The sequence below is a fragment of the Buteo buteo genome, chromosome 12 (assembly GCF_964188355.1).
Source record: "Buteo buteo chromosome 12, bButBut1.hap1.1, whole genome shotgun sequence".
Taxonomy (NCBI): domain Eukaryota; kingdom Metazoa; phylum Chordata; class Aves; order Accipitriformes; family Accipitridae; genus Buteo; species Buteo buteo.
The window spans coordinates 17,982,541-18,007,939 of NC_134182.1; the positions used below are offsets into that span (position 1 = coordinate 17,982,541).

At 41.5% G+C, this 25,399-nt stretch overlaps 1 long non-coding RNA gene across 1 annotated transcript in view; it reads left to right on the top strand.

The window, feature by feature from the left end:
• Nucleotides 1–9,383: 9,383 nt before the first annotated feature.
• The window catches only part of LOC142037587 (uncharacterized), a 48,194-nt gene continuing 32,178 nt past the window's right edge, over nucleotides 9,384–25,399 (top strand). Inside the window, exon 1 of the long non-coding RNA XR_012652414.1 lies at nucleotides 9,384–9,650. This is a non-coding gene — a long non-coding RNA (uncharacterized LOC142037587). The remainder of the gene's footprint in view (nucleotides 9,651–25,399) is intronic.

The following is a 25,399-nucleotide window of genomic DNA, read 5'->3' on the forward strand; positions in this document are numbered from 1 at the left end:
AGAAACCCAAAACCAAATCCACAGCTATTTTTTTCAAGTTCTAAAGAAAAAAAATAAAAATTGTATTTCCTTTTTAAATTAATCTCTCACCACTTAGTATGAACTTGCAGTTCTGCAAGACATGGAGAGCTTTTTCCAGCAGATGCTAAACCTGAAGTCAGTGGAAGATCTAAGCATGTGGCTAAAGGTGACCATGTGCTCAGGCACTTGCTGAATTGGGACAGAACATTCAGTGTTTTCCTGAGTTGTATCTTATGTTTTAAAGGAAGGAACTTTGTTTTGCCAAACAGTTCATTTCTATTTTGCTATGCGCTGAGAGCTCACGATAATCCCATTTGGAGAGAAGCAGAGAGGAGGGAAGGTTACACTTGGGAAAAGCTATTTTCAGTAGCTCTGTTTTCTCTAACTCCATTTTCCTAATTATGATCAGCTAATGCTGACAGACTGGTTCACAGAAATTAAACCCCATTATACAGTACAAACAAGTCAATAAGGCCTGGAGTTGGACCCTATTTTAACATAAGTAAAATAAAGATCCCCTGTGGCTTTTAATTCCTTTTTATCTAGTTACTTAATTGAACCTGCACTGTTCTTCCTTTGTAATTGATTACCACACAGAAAAGGTAATGAAACAGAAAACTTTATTTTCTCTCCAGTGATTTTTATGGTTATCATGGAAATGTTTTTACTGCTTCCTTTTGGGACATAAAAATTCTCAATATAGGCAAAGGGAAATAAATGTTAGTTAATTGAAGGCATTTACATGGTTGGAAGATTAAAAGTTGTGGGAGTTTTGTTGTTTTGGTTTGTGTTTTTTTTCCCTGGGTTTTTTTTTTTTTTCCCCTCTGCTAAATCAGCTCAGATTTTTCAAAATGAGAATTAATCTGGCATTTTATTGTCCCTTTCTTTTTTCAAAGCTGAATCTACAAAGTTTAAGGACCTGGTCCAAAACGCACCAAAGCCAAATGGGAATTGTTCCATCTAATTCAGTGTCTTTGGATCATGCTTTAGAAGCACATATTCAAGATATATTTATATACGTATACACACACACAGATGCCTAGCTGCTCCACATGCCATTTGTCGTAACTGGGATTAATCTCTGAGCAAGATAAGGAAGAAAAAATGGTTTGGTTTGGTTTGTTTTGTTGGGGTTTTTTTTCTGGATTTAAATAAAAGCTGATGTTAATTCCCCAATTCTATTATTTCCTTTAAATCTCATTCCTCTTGCACTTCTGTCTGTTTCTTTAATTTGTGAAGTTTGGTTTTCTTCATTTTGTACATATTCCCTCTTATCCTCTTCTTCCTTTTTATTTTGGTATCTTGGCTACTTTTGGCAGGGCAAGGCTTTCATGGATGCAGTTCACCCAGTACCCAGCACCGTACCCAGGTTCCCTACCCTTCATGAAGCTATGGGTATTTCTCAATAATGCACAGAGCTGGCTGAGAGTTAAAGAACTCAAGTCTGAAAGTCTAAAGGAGTTGCCAACTTTCCCCACCCCTTGCCTTTGTGCATACAGCTTTTTGCCTTGGAGCAATTTTAATAAAGACTATGTAACAACATGGTGTTGGCATAGCATGAGCAACATAATTCCATCTGTTTTTAGGGAAAATGTAAAAGCATGTGTTAGTATAACGTTAAAGTTCCAATTTTCAACAGTTAAAAATCAGGCAACACTGAAGTTACAGACTGCTTTTCAAAGCTATTTAGTGATTTTCATTGCCTTTGTTTTTTTGGAACTCGAGTTCAGACACCTTTAAAAAATGCCTTGTGTTCGAAGAGCTTTGAGCATCCATCCTTGGAAACGAAGGCACTATTAGCTATTTCAGTTTGGGCAGCCAAAATTATTGCTTTCTGTTGATAGTGTTGCAGAGCTGATATTTTAAAGAGTATTCAGTCTCTCACTGTAGAGATGAATGAGAGCTGCAAAATTGTATTTGCAAACATTCATCTTAACTTCTATGAGAATTAACCTTACATTAGGTGGGTGGCTGGCTTGAGCATGCTAACTTTAATGTTTTGCCAAACTCAGATCAGTATAAAAAAGAGCTTTAAAGGGAATATTCAGTGCTTTTCTGAATCAGGTCCTTAATACCTATTGTTTACTTGATTTTTCATGTGAATAATTATAAAAATACATCAGGCAGGGTTTTTACAAAACAACACATTTTAAACAGTGATGCTAGAATATCTTGTCAGTGCAATTGTGGTTATTTGTGCCAAAAATCTCATTTTAGGAGTTATGCTGGTACAGTCAGGAAACAAAATGATGCAGCATGTGGCTTCCTGGCATTTGTACCTCGTGAGAATAACTTTCACTGTCAGTGCTGCAAACTCAAAACAATGTTCACAGGGAGATATCCATTGACACAGAGCAATACTGAGCAAAGGTATGATCCTGTACAAACAAGTGATCAAGGAGTGAACAAGAAAAGGTGCTTTGCTGGACCTGATACTATGAACAAGGAAGAGCTGGTTGGAGACATCATGTCAAGTCAGAGGCAGCCTTGGCTGCAGTGACCATGAGATCATGGAGTTGAAGGCCCTAAGAGGAGGGAACAGGGCAAAAAGCAAGACCACAGCCCCGGATTTCAGGAGAGCAAAATGCAGCCTCTTCAGAGATCTGCTTGGAAGAATCCTATGGAATACGGCCCCAGAGAGAAGAGGGGTCCAAGAGAGGTGGGTACTCAGGAAAGGACAATCCCAAAGAGTAGGAAATCAAGCAAAAATGGCAGGAGGCCTGTATGGATGAGCAAGGAGTGCCAAACGGAATCCAGACATACAAAGGAAGTGTATGACATTGTAGAAGGCTATTAGGTTGGTGAAGCAAAATTTCCCCTTTGTAAATCCATGCTGACTGTTCCCAATCACTTTCTTATCCTTCATGCATTTGGAAATACTTTCCAAGACAATTTTCTCCACCACCTTCCTAGGGACTAAGGTGAGGATGACCAGCCTGTAGTTCCTCAATTTTCCTTCTTGCTATTCTTGAAGATGGAGGGATATTTGCTCCGCTCCAGTCATCAGCAGAAATTGGTTGAACTCAAGTGGCTGACTCCTATAAAAGTATTTAAAGTTTTCCATAACAGTTAAAGGCCTCTTTCACGTTCATCCTTTGAGTGTTATTCTATTGAGTCCCTCCTAAAAAAAAATCCATCTTTTTAACAGATATTACACAAAAGTAGCAGAGAAAGAAATTTTTTTTTTAGAAAAGACATTATATTTATGCCAGGTATAGATAACACACTCAAAGCAACTGCAAGTAAATGTTATCCCATCATTTGATGTGTACAATACATTCAATATAGATTGTACTGCTTATCCAAAACCTTTAGGTAGTAAGAGGTTCTGGGATGGTCTTGATGGTGGTGATGGTGGCTGCAGCAGGGGGGTGGTTGTTTTTTTACCTTTTATTTTCTTCTGGGTGTTAGGACAATTTACTGCAGATGCCATAGTAAACCATAGCAAGAGAGAGAAAAACATAACTTTACAATGGCTGCTGTGTTGTCTGATATAGTTGCTTGCAAATAAATCCAAGCACATGCTGAGAAGCAGCCTCTCTGTTCCTCCTCACCCTTTTTGTGAACATGGCTCTGCTTGTGCTCCCCAACACCAAGTGCATATGTGAGCCAGCAGCATCCCCAGCAGCTCTGGGCTGGCCTTCTGAGACCAGAGTGGACCTCCTCCCCAGCCCTTGGCAGTGATCCTCTGCAAGGGAGGCCCCTGGGGACCGTTCACATTCCCCCCAGCCACTGGAACTGGCTCCTCTCAAATCTGTCTCTTTTTTTTTTTTTTTTTTTTTTTTTTTTTATGAGGTGTGACTCATTGCAGTCATCAAGCTGCGACCTCGTAAAAATGGCTTTTCTAGAGCCATAGAAACCACAAGATCCCATTACAAGCCATTTCATTTTCAGTGACTAATGGAAGGTCAGCAGTAATCAGACAAGAGGAAATTCTTAACTCTTTCTCAGATTCTCTTTTTTCTCTTTAGTAAAAACAAAGCTCACCAATAAATGAAATTCAGCTCAGATGGGTATTCTTTGTATGCGCTTTGTCAGTGCCTGGTTAGTTGATAGAAGACCACCAAATGTCTGTTCAAGTTTCTTGTTTTTTCTTTCTGCAAAAACTGTTTGCCGCTTATAAAATGTATTTCAGCTACTTCAAAGGTCTCGAAGCAGCTTTTTTTTTTTTTAAATTCTATTTGTGATTTTATAGATCACATAAGTGAAAGTGGTAAGGAGCAAAGCATCAAGGTTGCAGGCTGGATCCCTGAGCAGATAAGCAGACCTTCATGTCCAGACAACAGAACAAGCTGAAGTTAGTATAGTCCAGTCCTGCAGTCAAAATTGCAGAGTTGGGACTCAGGAGGTCTCACTCATTAATTTAATTGTAGCAAGTAAAGAAATGAAGAGGGTAAGAAAGCAAACAGACACAGAAACACACTTTTGAGCTTACAAAAAAATTGAGCTGCATGTGCTGTTGGCCCTATTAATGTAAGTGATTCAACATAGACCAACTTTCAGACCTATGCAGAGATCTTGTAAAATTAATGTGAGCAGTAAGCTGAAAAATGTAGAGGCATGGGACTCATAAGCAAGGGCTGGAAACTAAGCTTATGGTTGGCAGGATGGGCAGTGCATGACTGGGAGGTGGTGGGCTGTGGAGCATCATATGCATTTTAATTATCAAGTGCTTTTTAATGTCTGTTGGGGTTTTATTCAACTTAGGACAATTATATACACATGCAAGAGTCTGTAGTGTAATGAGCGCTGCATTGTGCTTAATATTGAAGGACAACTATTGCTGGAGTCAGAGACCTACCCAGACAAATCTTCACTAAGTGACCCTGTAGTCAGCATGAGCACATGTAATATAATGCAAAGGATTGTGGGTCATATTTTTCTGCCTCTTTTCCCATATTGATTTCTCCATATTGTTATATCTGTTTTCAGCTCAGTAGAGGCCTGAGGGATAATGACAGATGAGTCATGGACTGGACACCAGTGACAACATCTACCCTGTGTCTGTTGGCTACTGGCTGAAATCAATGGCTCTACCTCAATTTCCAGCAGCAAAGCATCTGGTCTTGCTTGGATCTACTTGAGAAATGGCACTTCTTCTCCACATTCTTACCTTATGAAATCTCCAAGGGTGTGCTAAACTCAGTAATGGCTTACTTCCCCTACTGGGGTGAACAGATTTAGGGAAGCTCTAAACCGCACAGGTAAGTGGGGTGACTTTATTGTTTGAGGTCTTCATTTGCCTTTGTATAGAAAACTTCTAAATGTGGCTTATAATTCCAGGTGATGAGATAACTGTTAGGGACAAATGAGTGCCTGTGCAGTTCCTCCCAGCCAGAGTCTGGGGAAATTTAGAAAGCTGAGTAACCACAGGGATGTTTCTTTCCTACCTTAAGTAGCTAGTGCCATTACAGGATTAATTTTCTGGAATTTGGCCAAAAACTCTTCTAAAAACTTTCTATATGGCAAGTTCAAAGAGCAGCGAGGCTTGTAATTCCAAGCCATGAACCTTACAGAGTCTGAGGTGGGAGAAGCCCATAATTCAGAAGGAGACATGGGCTCCCCATTAGCCACCTGGTATTGTGCCTGGCCTCTGAATCACCCAGAGAGGTCCTTGCCAGGCAGCGTTGTCCCAGGTCTGAGAACCAGCTCCCCCTTCCAAGACTGGTACCACAGCCAGGTGGGGTCACCACACTGGTGAAGTCTTGTGGATACTGTGGGAAAACTGTGAGTCATGAGCATCATCTCCTGTAGCATCACTTTGTGTGGGCTCCTGCTTAGGACTATATAAAAGCAAAGGCTGTGCCATCTCCAAGGACACACATGATGAAATTCAGGGGCTTCTTCTCAGGTGTCTGCAACTTCAAACAAGCTGACAAAATGAAAAGAGCATTATCAGAAGTTCTGAATCCTTTGGAGGTCTAGCTCAGCCATGTTGTTTAGTATCCATGTACTTGTCGCTTTGCTTTAGTTTCATCAAGTAAGGAAAGGTTGTGAAAACCAAGGAAATGAGCTAAAGTGACCCCATGTGGGATAAATTGAACAGAGTGACAGAATAGAGGCAAGGGCAGGCTTCCCTGACTAGAGCAATATACAGCTGATGGATGTGATGAAATACATAAATGCTTCTGCCCTATATATTTTACTGGAGTTAAGATGTTTCCTGCCTGTGGCAAGTGATGAGAAGAGATTTTTTTCAGGTTTCTTATTGTAAAATCTTTCATAATACAGACATCTTCTGCATGGTCTTCAGTATCAGCAAAATAGGTGTTTCTTAGAAGCCTTAAAGAGTAGCATAAGAACATTTCAACAAAGTGATGACTAACACCATTCTCTTCACTATATGTTGCTATTGATCCTCTTAATGACCCTCATTTATTGACTTCCTTTTTGCAGTACCAGGGGATAATTGACTGGGCATTCCTTAATATTTCAGGCCTAGAGGTTTGTTGTGGTTTAGCCGCAGCCAGCAACTAAGTGCCACGCAGTTGCTCGCTCACTCCTCCCCACTCCCAGTGGGACGGGGAGGACAATTTGAAAAAGGAAGTAAAACTTGTAGGCTGAGATAAGAACAGTTTAACAACTAAAATAAAATTATAATAACAATGATAATAAAAATAAAATATAATAATAATAGTAACAAAAAGGAATATAACAACAACAAAAGAGAAATAAAACCCAAGAAAAGACAAGTGATGCACAATGCAATTGCTCACCACCTGCTAACCGATGCCCCAGCATCCCTGGAGCACCCCTCCTGGCCAACTTCCTCCGGCTTATATACTGAGCATGATGTTCTATGGTATTGTCCTGGTTTTAGCTGGGATAGAGTTACCTGTCTTCCTAGTAGCTGGTACAGTGCTATGTTTTGAGTTCAGTATGTGAAGAATGTTGATAACACTGATGTTTTCAGTTGTTGCTCAGTAGTGTTTAGACTATAGTCAAGGATTTTTTCAGCTTCTCATGCCCAGCCAGGGCACCTGACCCAAACTGGCCAACGGTGTATTCCATACCATGTGACGTCCTGTCTAGTTTAGGAACAGGGAAGGGGGGGGCGGGGATTCGCCTCTCGGGGACTGGCTGGGTGTCGGTCGGCGGGTGGTGAGCAATTGCCCTGCGCATCATTTGTACATTCCAATCCTTTTATTACTACTGTTGTCATTTTATTAGTGTTGTCATTATCATGATTAGTTTCTTCTTCTCTGTTCTATTAAACCGTTCTTATCTCAACCCACGAGTTTTACTTCTTTTCCCGACTTTCTCCCCCATCCCACTGGATGGGGGGGGGAGTGAGTGAGCGGCTGCGTGGTGCTTAGTTGCTGGCTGGGGTTAAACCACGACAGGTATGGAGTATTTCTTTGGCTAGTTCAGGTCAGCTGTCCTGGCTGTGCTCCCTCCCAGCTTCTTGTACACCTGCTTGCTGGCAGAGCATGAGAAACTGAAAAATCCTTAACTTAGGATAGGTGCTACTTAGCAACAGCTAAAACATCAGTGTGTTACCAACATTATTCTCACACTCGATCCCAGCAGAAACAAGGACAAGTTTATTTGGCTAAAGACGCATGTAGTTATACTTTCGTTGGCTTGCTTCTGTTGTTTTACTTTTTACTGGCTGGGAATTTCCTATAAGAAAATCATCAAAGTAAATAATTCTGTCCCACACTGTGGTGATGAGTCCTGAGCAGAAAATTAGGCTGCATTGTTTTTAGTAGAGAACTGAAAGACTTAATGTAGGGATGCCCGAAGACATGCCAGACTGCACCAGATGTAGAATTCATCCATGCAAACCCAAGAGTAAAAAGGGGCTTCAAGTTTCCATGAAATGGAGCTTAGATAGTTCAGTCAGCATTGTGCCTGGCTTTAGAAGTAACTGTTGACAAAATCAATGCGTCGTACTGTGCAGTGAACTGTATATCACAGTATCCATTCAAAATCCTAGTGCAAATACTAAGTGTTTGAAGATTTAAAGTAATAGACCATCCAGTCGGGAGCAGAAATGGGGACAGCATCGACACAGAGAATGTGATCTAGATCTTTTCCTGGGGCATTGATTTATAGGCTTCAGATTGGAACATCAATAGAAGTGACTTAGAAATGGTCTCACAATGATGGAATAATTTGTGTTGGAACAAAGTATGTGTAAATGTGTACACAGAATCATAGAATCATTTAGGTTGGAAAAGACCTTCAAGATCATCGAGTCCAACCATTAACCATGCCCACTAAAACATGTCCTGAAGTACCCTGTCCACTTGCTTTTTGAATACCTCCAGGGATGGTGACTCAACCACTTCCCTGGGCAGCCTGTTCCAATACCTGACAACTCTTTCAGTAAAGAAATTTTTCCTAATATCTAACCTAAATCTTCCTTGCCTCAACTTGAGGCCATTTCCTCTTGTCCTATCTCCAGCTACCTGACAGAAGAGACCAGCACCCACCTCACTACAACCACCTTTCAGGTAGTTGTAGAGAGCGATAAGGTCTCCCCTCAGCCTCCTCTTTTCTAGACTAAACAACCCCAGTTCCCTCAGCTGCTCCTCATAAGACTTGTGACACATAGCAGCTGATTGGAAGATAATCAGTTAAAAATATGGATGTGAAGATCAGGTAAAAATCTAGCTTCTAGCCTAGTCATACACAAATGAAACACCATAACTCAGAGACTATTTTAAACAATTATTTCCTAAAATCCTACCTTGCCTTGACCTTTTCAAACTTGCCATTAATGTAAAAATGTGGAAAGTTAAGTCATTAGGATTCTGAATATCAAATTTTACCTTGGCCTTTCAGGTAGGTCATGCAGGAAAATTGTACATGACTCTAAGGACTACTGCAATAAAATATGACACAAGTCTGGAGTGGACATGTGAATCTTTGAGTTATAATATCTCATGAGCTGCTGTACATTGGCACTCATCAGCTGCTACCTGAAGAGATGGTTTGATAGGTATTTGCTTAAGATCCTGAGGTTTTCCTAGACATGAGCACCAGACATGGGTGAACCAAAGCTATCCTAAGATAGTAAAGAAGCAAAAGCAATAAAGGCTGTAGGTGTGCTCTGTCCATCTGTGGCTTGGCAGAATATATAACTCAACAACACCTGAATGTGACACAGTGTAAGTGCTCATTATGAGGTCAGTTTTGGCTTTCCCTGCAAACACCTGTCATACAACATGCACAACAAACTGGACAGAGTGGTTTTAATCTTGTGAAGTGCAAAAGGAGAACAGAGACAGAGATGTGCACGAGAAAGATATTTTTCACTCTAGGTGAGAGTGTGTTAGGAAAGAACTTTAAAGTTATTGTTTATTGTGAAGTTTGTGTGCTGTGTATTTAAGTGGATGCTGGAGATTATAAAATCATGCTCTCCTTCCCTTTTTAAAAATAATAATAAAAAGTAGTTCAGCTACAGAAATTTCAGCACTGACTGGGTACTGGGTGTTCGCAGCATACTTCTGCACTGAATCCCACTACCTCTGTTGCATTGGACGAACTGGGAGTGTACTTTCTCTTTTTGCAGAGAAGGAGCATGGTTTACTCTCCTGCTTTTGCTTGACTGGCCAACAGGTGAATTTGGAGTGAACAGGTCAGCTCAGACACAAGAAGGACCTAAAGAGATCAAAATAAAGGTAAGTGTCAATGTTCACAAAAGGTTTTTTGTAAAATCAGCCTATGAATATTCCCAGCACTCCTGGTTACTCAAAGCCCCGTTTTGTAACATGGCTGAAGTGGGCTTCAGGCTGTGTCTCTCCAGCTACAAACAGGTATCTCCTTTGGAGAGAACATAAATATACAGTTGTTCATGGGAACAATGTAGAATTTTTTCCTCACTCTTAACTTTCTCTAGTATGGAAAATTTGGCCCTAAGCATTACATTTAGAGTGCAATTGGTTTAGCAGTACATGGGAATTTGAATCATGATGTAAGTAATTTAAACAGGTGCCATGTCTTATTAATTGCAAACAAAAGGCTTGTTGCACCACCTATCTGGCTGCATTAGCCAAAGTTAATGAATTATTTATTTATTAATATGTCCTCTAGCATCTGCACGTTCTGCTGGAAACTGTTCAAATGGCAGCTCAGGCTTTTCAACTCAGCAGAAGCATAAATCTGGCTGTCACCAGTGGAGGTGGGAAGCACAGGAGAAGCGTACTGGGACAAGTTTTCTGTGCTGTTATTTTTCCAACCCTTTTAACAGTTTCCCCCTGTGTTGGACTGCAGCACTATCTGATCAGTTTTCTGCATCCTGTTATCTCCCCGGCAGCACGTGGAGCTTTACTTCTCTCCAGTCAACAGCTGTGTGCTTATTACCTTTGAGTCTTACCCACTGCCACCTATACATAATATACAATTTTTTTCTGGCTTACTGTGTGCTTCTTTTGCATTTCTGCAAGGTTAACCAAGTTGTGATCTTAATTTTAAGCAAGTGTTTAAATCTTGGGCTTTAGGCCATGCTCGGAGAAAGGGAAAAGAGTAAGTTACTGAATATTCTCTAATGCTCTTCTGAATTTGGCCTGCGATAGTTCTCAAACCAAAAGTTTTCTTTTCCAGGGTTTATTTACCACTAATATTAACACAGCAGGCAAGTCTGTCCAGTTACATTGCCCTTTATAAAGCTTCTGCTATTTGTTTTTTCTTTCCTTCGGCATTTAACAGATTCTTGGATGCCCTTTGCTATTTTCTGTCTCATTTCCTCTTGTGTCCCCAGGACCCCAGGGCAGAGCTCTCCTGTCCTAAAGGAGGTCTTCATCCTCACCGCAGAGGGATAGAGAGGGGCTGGGGGAAGCATCTGGTGGGGATGAAAGCAGGACACACAGAGGAAGAAATTTCACTGAACAGAGACCAACAGGGTACTCGGTGCCCTTATTGCACCCACCTCTACTGCTTTACTCTCTGCACTGTTTTTTCTCATGAGGAATCTGCTGCATGAAGTCCAACGTAAGAGGAGAAGAAGAAACTCCTGATCACACTGGAACAAAGAAAGGGTAGCACTGGGCTTTACTGAGAAGATGGGAAAAGCCCATGGTACAGAGGAGGAGGAGGTAAAAGCAGTAGAGGATGTCCAGGTGCTGCCCCACAGAACAGGAGACTTCTAAAGCTGCCAGTCCTACAGTAAGGAAAAGTTCAGTGGTAGCAGAACAGGGCCAAAGGCTTTTAAAAAACTCATGTGTTCAGACTAAAATGGCCTGACAGCATGCCTCCAGTCCTCTGTGAAGTTAATGACAGCCAAGCGCACGCAGCAGTAGGCAGGACCAAGCCAGTGTGGTATGCATCCTGGGCGAGAGACGCTATCATCTCTTTGGTCCTGCGCAGGGGGTAATCTGGCCTGGGGGTCTCTGTCTGTTGCAAATAACACTGATGGTACCGGTGTCTGATCAGGGATGCTGTATTTGCCAAAGCCTCCAGGAATATGGTCTTTGCTCAGAAGAGGGAGTGAAAGTAGATGTTTGCCAGACGATCTCGGAGAGACTTTCAAGCAGGGCGCCCTGGTCCCTCCCTGATTTGTCTCTTGACATGTTTTATGTCCTGTGTGTGAGCAGAAAAGCTGTTACACTTTCTAATGGCTGTCTGTAATTTGGTCTGGGCTTTGGGAGAGAGACTTGGGCTCTGAGAGCTGAGCCTGGGCTTACAGCTCCTCTGCAGTGTTGCCCCACAGGCTTGATAGAATGAGAAGCAGCAGAACCAGGTTTTGTTACTAAAGCAAAAATACCTCTTGGTGCATGCGTACAATCACAACTATTCGTACGCAGCCCTTTGTCAGACCAAAGCTGTCACTTTGCAGACTGCTGGGTGGGATAGTACCACTGGACTGCTGTCTGTGTGCAGGTGTGAAGCTGTCACCCTGTTGGTGTGATGCTGGTTTGCAGACTGTCATCAGCTTGCTCCTGTCTCACCATCACTCGTTTCCATGAAAGCATACATGTGGTTAAAGACATACATGGGTACAAACAGGTGCCTGTGCGCCCATGCCATCCACTGCTCATGTGGTGCAGAGCATCATTTAAAAAGCAGGTCACACTTCAGAATTAATATAAAAAAATCTTTATTAGTAGGAAGTGATTAGCAGCATTGTTTGGTATAAATGCAGCTTTATTCAGTAATTTACATAGCTAAAAGTGGTTAATTCCTTAAGACTCCACTTGCTTCATTTTGGATTTTATAGTGCCAGATACAAATGCAAACTTTCATTTTGTTGCATGACATTTGCAGTCCTACAGTCTAATTTTTCCAGACCAGCCTGGGCAATTGTTTGCAGTACAAGGCAGGTGGACATGAGTGGATGAAGAAACAGGGATGGGAAGGAATATGCAGGATATCAACATTCCCTTGTCCAGGGTTGAGCCCTGGACAGGACTGGGGAGAGACAAGCAAAACTCTGGTAAGAGCAGGTCATTCAATGTGATGGCAGATGCTTTCATTTTCTAGCTCCAAACTGCACACTGCGTTGTCATTTCTAACACCATGGAAGAGATGAATCGGGCCAAAATAATCCAGAATCACACAAAGTGCTTATCTTTTGTTGGAGCCCTTGGAAGTAGCCCATGTGCCACATAAGCTGAAACAAATTAATTTTAGGACTTGTCTGTCATCTTTGACCTTCCTGACTTAAGCGAAAAGAAGGATTTTATGTCTTTCACATTGGAGTGCTCTGGGACTTCATTTACTAATGCTTTTAATAAGGTTTTGATCTTCAAGTGAAGAGCCCAGTAGAAGGACAAGTGACTGCAATTAGTAAAGCAAAATCATGTCTCATTTTAATGTTCAGTTCTTTTATATACATGATCATAACAGCCAAGTCATTCTCACTTGTCTCCACTGATATTTGGTTACAGAGGAGAATGCTGCAGCCTGACGAGCAATGCAATGACTGCTTACCATTTGCTTTCTTCACAGAGATTGGATGTGGCAACATCTTGTTGTCATGATTGTTGCTTGAATCATCTAGAAAGTTAAATATTTCATTATGAGGATTTTGATACTTGCACTGATCTCCTGTGGATTCATAATTGAAGACATCACAAAACAAAACAAACCTCCCCCAAACAATTGTGTATGTCTAAATCACCTACATATGTTTCTTGTTGCCAGTTATACATGGGTTTCTTTTTAATATAACTCTTGGCATGACAGAAACCATGCTGGTGACATTATTGGTATTGTTGGCCTAGAATATTTTCAATAACACCAAGTTTGTTGGGACAAAGCGTGAATTAGTAGTCAGTTCCTGAGAAGTCAAAATTTAATTGCTGATCAAGTGTTTAAAATATGACTTGTATTAATGACAGGTTTCCATATAAATTCTTTCTTGTGACCATTAGGCAAGAAGCCAAAAACTGGCAGCGCAAAGCTCTGCTCAGCAGCCGCAGTTTGGAAGTCAGCTCCAGGCTTCTATTCTGGACTGAAATTCTCATGGTTTTCAGAATTCTTAATTTTTATTTTTTTTTTTTCATTTTGGCAGAAAAAACCCTGAAAATAAGTTTAGGTCAACCTGAAATAAATCTTTCCCCCATTCTACTTTTCCAGGACTCTTGTCAAGCTGACAAATCAGTTATTATGCAGCTCTAGCTATTATGCTCCATATAAATCTGTAGTTCCTACCAGGCTGTTCTCCACCATTCCACCTTCTTTCATAGCCATTGTAAAATGGACGTGGAATCAAAGGGGTTTTTGCAGTTGTCTCTGCAAAAAAGTGGACTTTTACCTGTGAAACCATAGAAGAAAAGAGAGTAAACCAGAACAGAAATTTTTACTGAGTCCAGCTCCAAACTTATTGTATTTTTATAGATGAATCTATCTATCCTTCCTGTCTGTGTTGAGATTATCAACCCATCAGTACTGTTTTTCCAACTTGCACATGCTGCTCTTGACAATGTAGTGTGCAAACCAATTAGTCACACTCCACTGAAGTACTGTTAATCTAATAGATAGGCCACTGTTAGGTCAGGGAAAGGGGAGGAGAAAGAGATTTACCGTGAGAAGAGACACTGGCGCTATACAGGAGCCCACTGGTGATGGCCGTAGGGTGGTGATGCTTTCCACTTCATCGGTGCACCAAGGTCAGAACTTCCCTTCTGCAGCTGTGGGGAAAAAAAGTTAATCCAGGATTAATGATGTCAAATTCCCTTAATGCAGAGTTATGAGCGTAGGGTACATGTTCCCAGGATAGCAGACCAATTGGGTCATTTGTCTGTACTAGAACAGCAGTTCAAAGGTTCTTCAACCTCCTTGTCCAGGACCTTTTGCTTACTCTAAAAGCAAAATGTGAAACCTGCTTGTTTCAGTGGCTGGCAAAGGAGCCTGACCTATGGCCCCTGTAGCCTCCCACTTCTGTGCTCAACTTCGCAGCAGATTCCCAGAAGTATCTGTCTGAAGGCGTGTACCAGAGAGGGTTGACCCTTCATGGCCAACATAGTCCTTCTCCAGAGCAAATTCCTTTCTCCTTTTGCTGGCTAAATTTTTCTCTGCACTCATTTCTTTACCTACACTGTCATTGTCGGGAATTTGCCTTCATGTTAATCTCATCAGTTAGTGTCTGTACCATGTTTGAAAAGCCTGAAGTACTACAATTTGTTATTATTTCTTTTGTTTTCTTCCTGATATTCTCTCCAAGTCCAGATCATGTGGCACACACATCTCCCTCTGTAGCCTATTGTCTTACATCTGAACAACTGATCCCTGTTTTCAGCTCACTCGCTGCCTGCTTAACTCCTGTGTTGCTGGAAATACATTGTGGAACTGGGGGGAGTTAAACACTGTTAATTGCTTCATATTGTAATCAAGGTACTGGCTTTACTCGTGCTCGTAGAAGCCAGTGAATACACATCTAGTGCATTTCTGCAGTGCATGCATGTAGCACAGAGTTGTCTTCTGGTAAGCAAAATCTCTCCATCTCTCTTTTCTTCTTTTCTACCTGGCTGTATGTTGGCCACAGAACACCTACGGTCCTCTGTGTTTTTCCACCAGAGCGTCAGAATAAAGCAGGAACACACCAAACATGGGTGAAATTTTGGGACATGAATTTGTGCTAGAAGCTTATATGGAGCATGCGTGAACTATTAAAGAACGGGTTTGGTTTTGCAGTTTCTTTTTCTTGCCCCTGAAAGACTCATCGTTTGGGGAATTTTTTCATGAGATTTAATCTTTAGATGGAAAGTCCATGTCAGTGTACAAGGATCTTATAAGCATAAAATCACAAACAACAACAACTGCTTTGGAAACAGAGCAACTATTTTGCTGAAAATATTCCAAAAAACAGTTCAGGCTGGACAGAGCCATCAGGGTCGATTCAAACCAAGTAGTTACAGCCTGGCAAAAGGAATAAGATGAGAGCAGGAAGCGCTGAGTACAAAGCTCCATGATATGAAAGAAATTTGTTGCAATAGTGCTTACTCTGGAGTGCCTGAAAACATCCAACAGGAAGAATCCAGCTAGGGCAGAGAGGCAAAAAAACCCCACTCTCTTGTAGTAGTTTTGTTTCCTGAGAGACAGAACTGTTTCCAGCTGTGATGAGTTCAAGTAAACTGCTCTTGTGGTATCAGAGGTAATATTTTTGGTGGGTGCAAATGAGCCTGGTTACAGTGGAAATAGCAGTTGCCCAAATTTTTTTTCCTGTGTTCATTGCAGCTGGCATTGGTGACACACCATGGTAAGGGGGGAGACCCAGTGGAGCATAGCATGGCATTGCTTGTTTTCCTCGTCTCTTAATTTTCCAGGCTGATAAACAGGGTAGAGGAGATGCCTGTAACAATTACTATTAAGGTTTGCAGCAGAAGCAGTGTGGCAACAGAATTTCCCTGCAACTATGAGGACTCAGTTCAGTCAGAAAATCCCTGGGCAGCCTCTGTATTGGTCTTTGAGTCAGCACAGGCCTGCTCGGGGGAATGCTCCTCTCTGGCACTGGTGTGTCCTGGGTTGATCCACCTCCAAACGTACATTAACCAGCATGGCTCTCAGCTGTCAGGGCCCCAACCAGCACCTGTGAATCTTGCAAGGGCATGTCTCAGGGTGCTCTTGTGTCCAAGAGCCTGCCCTTATTCTGCATGCATTTTTCTTCCACACCAAACCTTTATTTTCTCTGACCATCACATTTCTTGTTTCTCTCCAAGCTATTGAAAATCTTCATCTCACTTTCCCTTCTTTGTTCTTCTCTGTACTGAGATCCTGCTTACGCTTGCTTTGTTCACTCACAGAGAAAGGCAATGCAGGACAAAAAGGCCCATGAAGCTGTGAGAATCGCTGTCAAAGTTGTTATCCAGACTATGAACTCACCAGGTTTCAGAAGATAATAAAACACTTTCAATATGATTCTTGGATAGATCAGGGATGAGGAGTCGCATAATGGAGGCCTTTGACTTTATTTCAGGTAGTTTACTTGGCTCTCAGCTGTCACTTTTCTATTCCCCAGCAACTCCTACCTCTGACTTCATTCTCAAACTTTAGTATTTTGCCCATGCTGGGTTGCTTTGGCTGGGGAGAGGACCTGTTTATACTAACATCCATTCGACAAGTTTGGTTTTTCTGGGAGACTTGCCAGTTGTGGCTGAAACCTCTCAACCCCTGAATTGAAAAACCTATCAAAAGCCCTTTGAAGATGGTAAATGCAACAGCCTTATCCCACCCCCAGACTCTTCTGCACACATTGCACTTCAGTGAAACTGTCTCTTGTCAGACCAGCAATCCAGCCTGCCCATGTTTCTGTTCTGCAAACACAACTTGGGGCCGTTTTCTGTGTTCAGGGTCACAGCCCACACGTGCTCCAAACTCTCTCCAGAAGGACCCTTCTGCCCTGCTGAATCCGCTCACACCCATGGGGACCACAGCCACTCAGAAATTCAAACTTCTGCTTTAATGAAAATTTTGAGTTGATTTCTGGTGGGCAACAAAAGCTCACCAAAGCTGTTCATTTTGGCTCAGTGACCTTTTTTTTCCCCTAAGTGCAGTCTTAGGCCTGCAGCACCTCCAGTGTTTAGGAGAGTGCTAGAAGCAGCAAGAAAATGCAGTGTGTGCCCTGAAAGCAACAGAAAAACAGATCAGACTGTTCTTAAAAGACTGACCAAAACATCCTGATGAGGCATGAAGGCACTAGTGAGTCACAACCCCGGATGGGCTAAAAAATAGTACTAGATAAAAGCTTCTTGTTTCAGTTCCCTGCTGGGGCCAGAAAGTTGATTCTTCACTACCGACTGGTTTCTTTTCCCTCCTCAGTGAGTTACTAGCTGCAATTTATGATTAAATAATTCCTTTGGGAAATTATTCCTTTGGGGGAAAGAATTATGAAAAGGAAAAGTGATCTTCCCCTCCCCATTCATCAAACCAATGAGAATAGCATTCAGAAAATTCTGATGATCATGAGACAGGCTAGCTTTTGCTTCCAATTTTTTTTTGGCTGATTATTCTGAAAATGGATTGAGCAGTACCCCTGAGTCTTTTTCTTCATTTCTCACTGCACATTAGCAAAAAAGAAATTGTTTTACTATGAAAAACAACTTATATTTCACAGGTGACCTTTTGTCTTTGGCAAAAAGGTTTTTGCCACATCTTTTTGAGAATGCAGCCTTGCATTATTTATGATAAGCAGTTTAACAAGACAACTCTAGTTTAAATCAAATTCTAGCAAAACCGCCCAGTTTCTGTGACCTGAATTCAGTGCGGTCATGGATGGATATGCCTTAGCCAGGGCAAAGGATGGGGATTTTGGAGCAAAATGTGCCAAAAGATGAGGTCAGGACAGAGTTCTGGCATCCACATCTATGGTCTTGTACATTTCAAGAAGTGCTGGCAGGAACTTGTTTGATCCTAACACTATTGTGACTCTGTTTGTGCTGTTGTACATATGTCGAGGGCAGACCTGTATAGGTGAGCATTTTTACCAAACAGTCTTTAGGAAAAACATACAACAGCAACCATAACACTGCTGGAATTAAGGCTTCTTGGTAGATAGGAATGTATTTGTGACTTTCATTAATATGCTCAGCAATGAGTTCAGTGTACCTGCAAGATAAATTAGATGTTTTCCTCCATCACCCAGTGTTAGGGGAAGCTGTTTTGCTGATACAATGCAGAGAATGGAAACTTGGCTCACTTCGGGTCCGAGAGCCCAGACTAAAGAGTTCAATTAGCAGTCCTGCAACTGGCATGTTATTGTATGGTATTAGGGAAGATGAATAATGTCTGTGTTTGGGCAGATTGTTTCCATAATTTAAGAGAGAGAAAATCAGCTCATTGTTGATCCACATTTTGTCATAAGTAATTTGAAAGTTCTCTGTGGGTTCAGTTGAAAGGCATTTGGAGTCAAGGAGAAAATGCATGTTGATGTACATTGGACTTTGGTGAGCATCTGCTTGAAAAAAGAAGTGTTTTATGATCATCCTGGCCCCGTGGGCTCACCCAATAAAACAGTTCACAAATAATTTGCAAGTTTGGGGCGAGTTCAACCACTCTTTTCTAGCTCATTTAAAAAAAAACCCAACCCAATATAATTACACACAGGGCAATAGTTCAGTCCAAGAGACTCCTTGAATGCCATTAGGAGACGTATCGTACCCAAATGCTGCCAATGTTAGCTAAAACTTGAAAAGCCTGAGCCAAACTGAGACAATTTTTCCTTCCTTCCTCCTCCTATATTTCACTCTTTTCCTTGTCACTGCAGCTAAAAACAAGATACCCTCCTTGCCACATTTGCTAACTAAAACATGTATACCTGCTTGTTAAGCTGTAATTTTAGCTTCACTTTGATTGATAGTTCAAGTAGGAAAGGTTTGAATTTTCATCTTGTACAGACACATTCAAATGTCTTGGCAAGGCTGTTAGATGCATTGCCTTTGTAGTCATTGTGCAGGCTGGAGCTTCCCCAGTGACTGAAAAAAGTCTAAATGAATGTAATGAGTTTTGGGGTCTTTCTCTTTTTCTCGTTTTTTAGTTAGTGCTTTAATAAAGCACTGGATATTTTGGAATGGTGAATGCATACCTTCTGAGTGAAGTGCAGCCAATGCTGCAGCTGCAGCTCTCTTCCTGTATGTGTTGCTCAATAGGCTTGTGGGAACTGATGGAGCAGACTGCTGGGACTGCCAGGCAGGACGGCTCCGCTGTTGTTACTGGCTTGGGCTCAGTTTAATACCCTGTGTGTAGCTGAATGTAGGAGAGATGTCAAAGAGGTGTTACTAGAAAAATGCTGCTTTAAAATGAGACCCCTAAAAAAACATAATTATGTTAATGCTTGCTGTAATTGTACACTCTTGGAGCATCATGTTAATAACTGAGGAAGCAGAGACTTTTTATTTTTAATGGCTTCATGCCTACTTGCAGCCAGTGGGTCAAGTGCTTTGCCTGTCTGCTAGTGCATAAAGGGTCTGGATGCTTTGCCAACCACGTGCACTACTGTCTGACATGGGCTAGTGTACCAGGCATGGAAAGTACATGTGTGACTTCTAATGAAGTACTAATAGTGATGTGACTGACGGTGTTTCTTCTCTGGTAGAAGCAGGAGGGACTGGGTTTTGGAGCAGAGTTGCCTTCAGTCGAATTCAGCCTGGATGAGTGTGGGGGACTGTTTGGGTATGAAGTCTTCCTTTGTAAGAAGACTGGAAAAAAGCAGAGAGAGAGAGAGAAAAAAGGCAAAAGCCAAGTGGTTCAGACTGACTCTGAAGCCAGTATTCACTTACTGGTGCTTCTGAATAACTAATGCAGAGCAACTCTGGCAAGACAAAAATGGCCCTCTTGGGTCAGGGTAACGCTCTATAGGTGACTGCAGCTATTAGTGACTGCTTAAAGAAGGCACATCAATGTACATCCTTTCAGCAGTCAGAGGCTCTAACCTCAGCATCTGGACCATCATGGCTGTCCTGGTTTTGGCTGGGATAGAGTTAGTTTTCTTTCTAGTAGCTGGTATAGTGTTATGTTTTGGATTCAGTATGAGAATAATGTTGATAACACACCGATGTTTTCAGTTATTGCTAAGTAGTGTTTAGACTAAGTCAAGGATTTTTCAGCTTCTCATGTCCAGCCAGCAAGAAGACTGGAGGGGCAAAAGAAATTGGGAGGGAACACAGCCGGGACAGCTGACCCAAACTGGCCAAAGGCGTATTCCATATCGTGTGATGTCATGCCCAGTATGTAAACTGGGGGGAGTTGGCCTGGGGTGAGCAGATGACTGCTTGGGAGCTAACTGGGCATTGGTCAGCAAGTGGTGAGCAATTGCATTGTGCACCACTTGTTTTGTATGCTCCAATTCTTTTTTTATTATCATTATTGTCATTTTTTTATTGTTAATATTATCATTTTAGTTTCTTCCTTTCTGTCCTATTAAACTGTTCCTATCTCAACCCATGAGTTTTACTCCCTCCCCCCCTTCCCAATTCTCTCCTCCATCCCACTGGGGAGGGATATGAGTGTGCGGCTGTGTGGTGCTTAGCTGCTGGCTCGGGTTAAACCACAACAATTGTCCAGCAAACAATGGATCTACCCTCCATCGATGTATTTCATCTCTGGAACTCAACATAAGCTTTTCACCACCCAACATTTCATGGCAATGAGCACTAGGACTAATCTCATTCCCTTAGTCAGATACAGGCATGAGTTGCACATTTTAATAGTTGATTGTATGAAAAATCGTTTTCTTTGGCTTTTTTTTAGACTTGCAGCCAGAAAGTGTTACCAGACACTCAGTGTTTGTTTTACTAGTGGGATGATTTTTTTCAAAATCAGCTTCTCCATTGGAGGCACACTTCCACCTGGCTCTGCTAATGAGAAATCTCAATCTACTTGAGATAAAATTAGCTGGGAGATTGTAACCTCTCGTTAGCAACATGAGTAGTAATATCCTCAGATGTTAAAACCAGATTTGGAAGAGAACATCTGCCCAAGCCTCATACTGTGAAAAACAGCTTTTAAAATTATAAAAGCTTTGAATGGCTTTCATTGAACTGGTCCAGTTGAACCAGAGGGAGGCATCTCTGTGTTAGCAAGACTCATTTGTTGCATCTTGTTTTGGATTTGGTTGGGTTTTGTCCTCTTTGGGTATGCTTCTTTTTTCTTTGGGTACACTTTGGTTCCCTCTGGGTACACAGCTGATGTCTACTTGTGTGCATCTCTAAATGCAACAGTCATGCAAGTAAAATAAATCCTGGTAATAAGTGGGTGAAATCACAAGTCTGCTCATTTCCCTGCCCCCGTTTCTTTGTAATCAGAAGATAGAGTCACTCCAGAAAATGCAGAGGAAGCTCTGCTATCTGTGGCATGCCATGCCTGCAGTAAGCAAACATTTTAAATCACAGTTTTAGAGCTTATTTATACAGCAAAATGTCATATGTTTAAAAATAATGTGTTCGTTCAGAAAGAAAAATTCTCCCCAAAGTGATTAATTAATGGAAGGAGACTCATTCCCAGTGTAACAGCCAGCTAGAATTATTCCAGGCCTTCTCTTGAAGTCAACTACCTGTTGGAAAATCTGTTCACTCCACCAAGTCGGTCCAAGTTCAACAACTAGAAATAATGAAGCAATGGTATCTAGCAAGAAACAGTAAATTTTTCATAATTGCTTGTGCATCTCGTTGTAACATGTCAGTCAAATTCTAAGACAACAAACTGTTTTGGGAGTTTAAAGTTAAAAATAATAGGGTTTAGGCAAACAGTAGCTTAGATGTTTTTCATAGTGAAACAATTTGCTTTTTGCTAATGTGCATAAGCCTTCCTGAAAAACCAAGTGACAGTGATGTTCTTAAAACCACATGTAGAACTTAACACTAGGTATCATAGTTGCTGACTTTTCAGCGTCTTGCCTCATATTGAATTTAACATGCAAGAAAATGGCTATGTCATAGAGCACTATCACAAAATTGCAATTGCTGCTCTTCAAAACCCTCACCTCAGTTTGCAGGCAGCTGCGAAGCACAGGCAGGCATGCATGGGTGCACTGGTCTCCCAAGAAAGCTTCCTTATTGCTTCTTGCCTGGTCTTTCAGCTAATACATTTGTCTAGACCCCAAATGAGCAGGATCAGATGGACTATAACCACAGTGAACTGCTTTGCTGCACTGTGACTGCAGCTCAATATCCCTCCCAATTTAGTCTTGCTCTTTGCTCCCTAATTCCAGAGTTTCATAATGGAGTTATAAAAACACATTTCACAGTGAAACTTGGCAAAGTGACAGCTAAGAAATTATTTTCCCTAGTAATTTTAAATGCATCAATACAGTCACTGTTAAGATATTCTAAGAAACAGAGGATGGAGGAATAACAGTATTTAAAAAGCTTGATGTCTCATGTTGATGCTGATGGGGAGATGTCATTTGTCTTTTGTTCATAAAAAGATCTGAGATCAAATAATTTCAAAATATTAATGGCATGCTACATAAGCATCAAATGAATATATTGACTAGGGCTAAGACTGCTCTTTTCCAGTGGATTCATAACATGTCTTGTCTAGTAAAAAGAAAAAATCCAGTTGCAGGAATTTATGCAGCTGACAGACCAGAAGGGCTCTGGTGGAGTTGCTCTTGTCTCTGAAGTAAATGAAATGCACCTTGTAAAACTTTCTAGTTATAAACTTACCCAAGGAACTGTTCTGATCTTCAGGGTAAGTACTACAAGATTTATAGGCAATGTCCTGAAAGGGTTTTTTTGGGGTGTTTTGGGTTGGTTTGGGGTTTTTGTTGTTGTTGTTTACACAAGTACTGTATTTCTGGCACAAGTTACCAACAGTTCAGCCAGGAAATTCAAAACTGTGCTTGACCATGTGTTATCAGCTCATTGTCATGGTTTGTCTCTCTACGTGAAAAGGTGAAATCCATGTCAGACACACAGTAACTTAAAATTGCTTGGGAGGGGTTTCTTTAGGTAGTACCATGAGGTTACTTGAAAGATGTTTTCAATATCAAATTGGGGGGTAGAGGCAAATATACTAATCATGTTTTCTAGCTTTCCTTTGGAGGACAGAGGTCCTGTAGTTATCTAACATCAAGTAATGATCTCTCTGACTGTGTGTGTGGCCAGGGAAAATAAGGTGAAAAGATGCCAGAGAAAAGGTGGTAGCTGAGAGGCAGCTGTTGGTTTGGAAAAGCATCAGGTGGGAGCCAGTGGAGCCTGGGCTGGTGGTGGGGCAATGCAGGGAAGAGATGCATGCTGAGGGAGGTTCATATATATTTAATATCTTCAGAGGACCAAAATCCTCACTTCTGCTAGGGGATGTACAAAATAATTTCCTTCTCTTCTGTGGAACTCCTACTTCACTTCACACTTTTCCTAAGATCAGAACCCAGCCCTGTGTGACAAAGAAGTTTGTTTTGAGATATTTTTAACTTGTGTTAAAAAAAATAATAATAAAATAAAAAATCAGTGCCATTTTTTGTTTTCTGGCTGTGCCTGTAAGATTGGAAGAACCCTAGTGATTCACACTGCAGTGATGCACAGCAGCATTTGTATTCTGAGGAGGGGGAAGGGAAACAATCACACATTCAAAGGAAAACATACTCAATGAATCCACATACATTAATTTGCCACCAATAGAGATCCTTACTAATGAAATGGATCATTACTCATGCAAAGATGATGACTAAAAACTGTAAAATGCATGTTCTCTGCAGTAAGCATCAAGAGAGACAATGCCATGCAGATTTCTATCATTTGTGGTGCTCCATTTTATTGTCTTCTAGGCTTGTACCTGATGAGAAAGGAAAGACCCAAGAGATGGCAAAGACCTCCTTCTGTTTCATCTGCCCAATTTTTTGGTACTGTTTGAAAGAAGATTTCTTGGGCAGATGTTATTTATTTTGCAGCCATGTCATTCTTAAAATATACAAGAAATATTCAATGAAGACCAGCAGTGAAATAAAAAGACTACAAAACACACTTGAACATGCAACTTATTATTTTTAACTGCTTTTCCAAAAGAACTGTGCTGTTAGTAACAGTCTACTTTTGTAAAGCATCTCTCAGATGCGGACTTCAAAATCAGGTAGACAAATTGTCTCAACATGTCTGTGGGCTAGGTAGGTACTATTAATCTGTTTTTACAGAGGGAGAAAGCAGAACATCAGAGAGCTGAGAACGCTGTTTTTCAGCTTTGGTGTTACAAAACAACCGTCAGAGCTGAGAGTATTATATTAAATTCCGCCCCCTAAGTCCAATTTAGCATTTTACCTTTCCAGCAGAGGGTTTGTTATAACTTCATCTTTTCTGGTCACAGGTTACCAAATGGACAAAGGCAGGTGTGGGTGTGAGAGATGGCTGGTTGTTCCTGAGACATACAACATGTATTTGAAGTTAATTGTAAGCTCCTAAGCTAAACATTTCATAAATATGTCAGAATGGATATAGACTTTCTTAAAGTTCCTCAGCCTGAAACTGTTTAGCCTACCACCATGTCACTTGTCTAAGTTCACAGAGTGTGGGCAAACCCCCCAAGAATGTACATCCCTGTTAATGTTAGTGGTTTTTTTTATATATCACAGGCAAGCTAGGTATTGTTTACTAGGTGCATGCAGTCAGCAACCTTACTTCATCCGGTTTCTCCAACAGGTACTTAAGAAATGCAAGGGACTTATAAGAAAATTAAGTTCATGATGAAAAGGGAACCTAAAACTACAGCAGTCTGTGAAGGCTAAGTCTAAATGAAATTTTCAGTCCTCAGAATGAATGTTCTTCCTGCTGGAAGGGGATATATATTGAAGTATATATGGGTTGGAGATATAATTTGATTAACATTTCTTAGATCCTCTTTTGATCAAAAAAGACAAAAACTACTGTTATGGACACCTTAGCCTCCAGTGAGAATGCATGCAGCCAGATTTACTTTGGAGTGTGGTATCTGCTGTGGCAGTGAGGGCTATCTACAGCTCCAAGTTGAATTGTGTGTAAATCCAGCCAGACTGCAAGGCTTCTCCTTCTCTTCTATCCCAAAGGTATGTTTTGCTGTTGGGTGCTCTGTTAATGCCTATCAGGGTAAAACCAGCCCGTTCTTCACTGTATTTATGATAGTTTCCCCCTGGCTGACCTTGGAGCTGCACACTCACTCACCGTTGGCAGCACCGTCAATGATGGGAGCGTGGAGGCTGCCCTGGCATGGAGAGAGTCGTGCTTTTCTTTTTGGCAGGAGCACCTCTAAAACAAGAGCTGACAGAGGCGCCGCAAATGCATCGGCAAAGGGTAGGGAGCAGGCAGCCACGCTTGCAAGGCAGCAGATCATGCTGTCATTTCCAGCTTGATGCTGGCTCCAGGGTGCTGCCAGGTGCCCTGCGGCAGGCAGAGCCTGCGGGAAACACGCCCAGCCTTTGCAACAAGCTCATTGTACCCAGCAGCAATGATAAAGCTTGCCTGAGCAGGAGGCAGAGCTTTCTCAGGCCTGTCTGGAGCCGTGGAAAAAAGTTCCTGTAGGACCTCAGCTC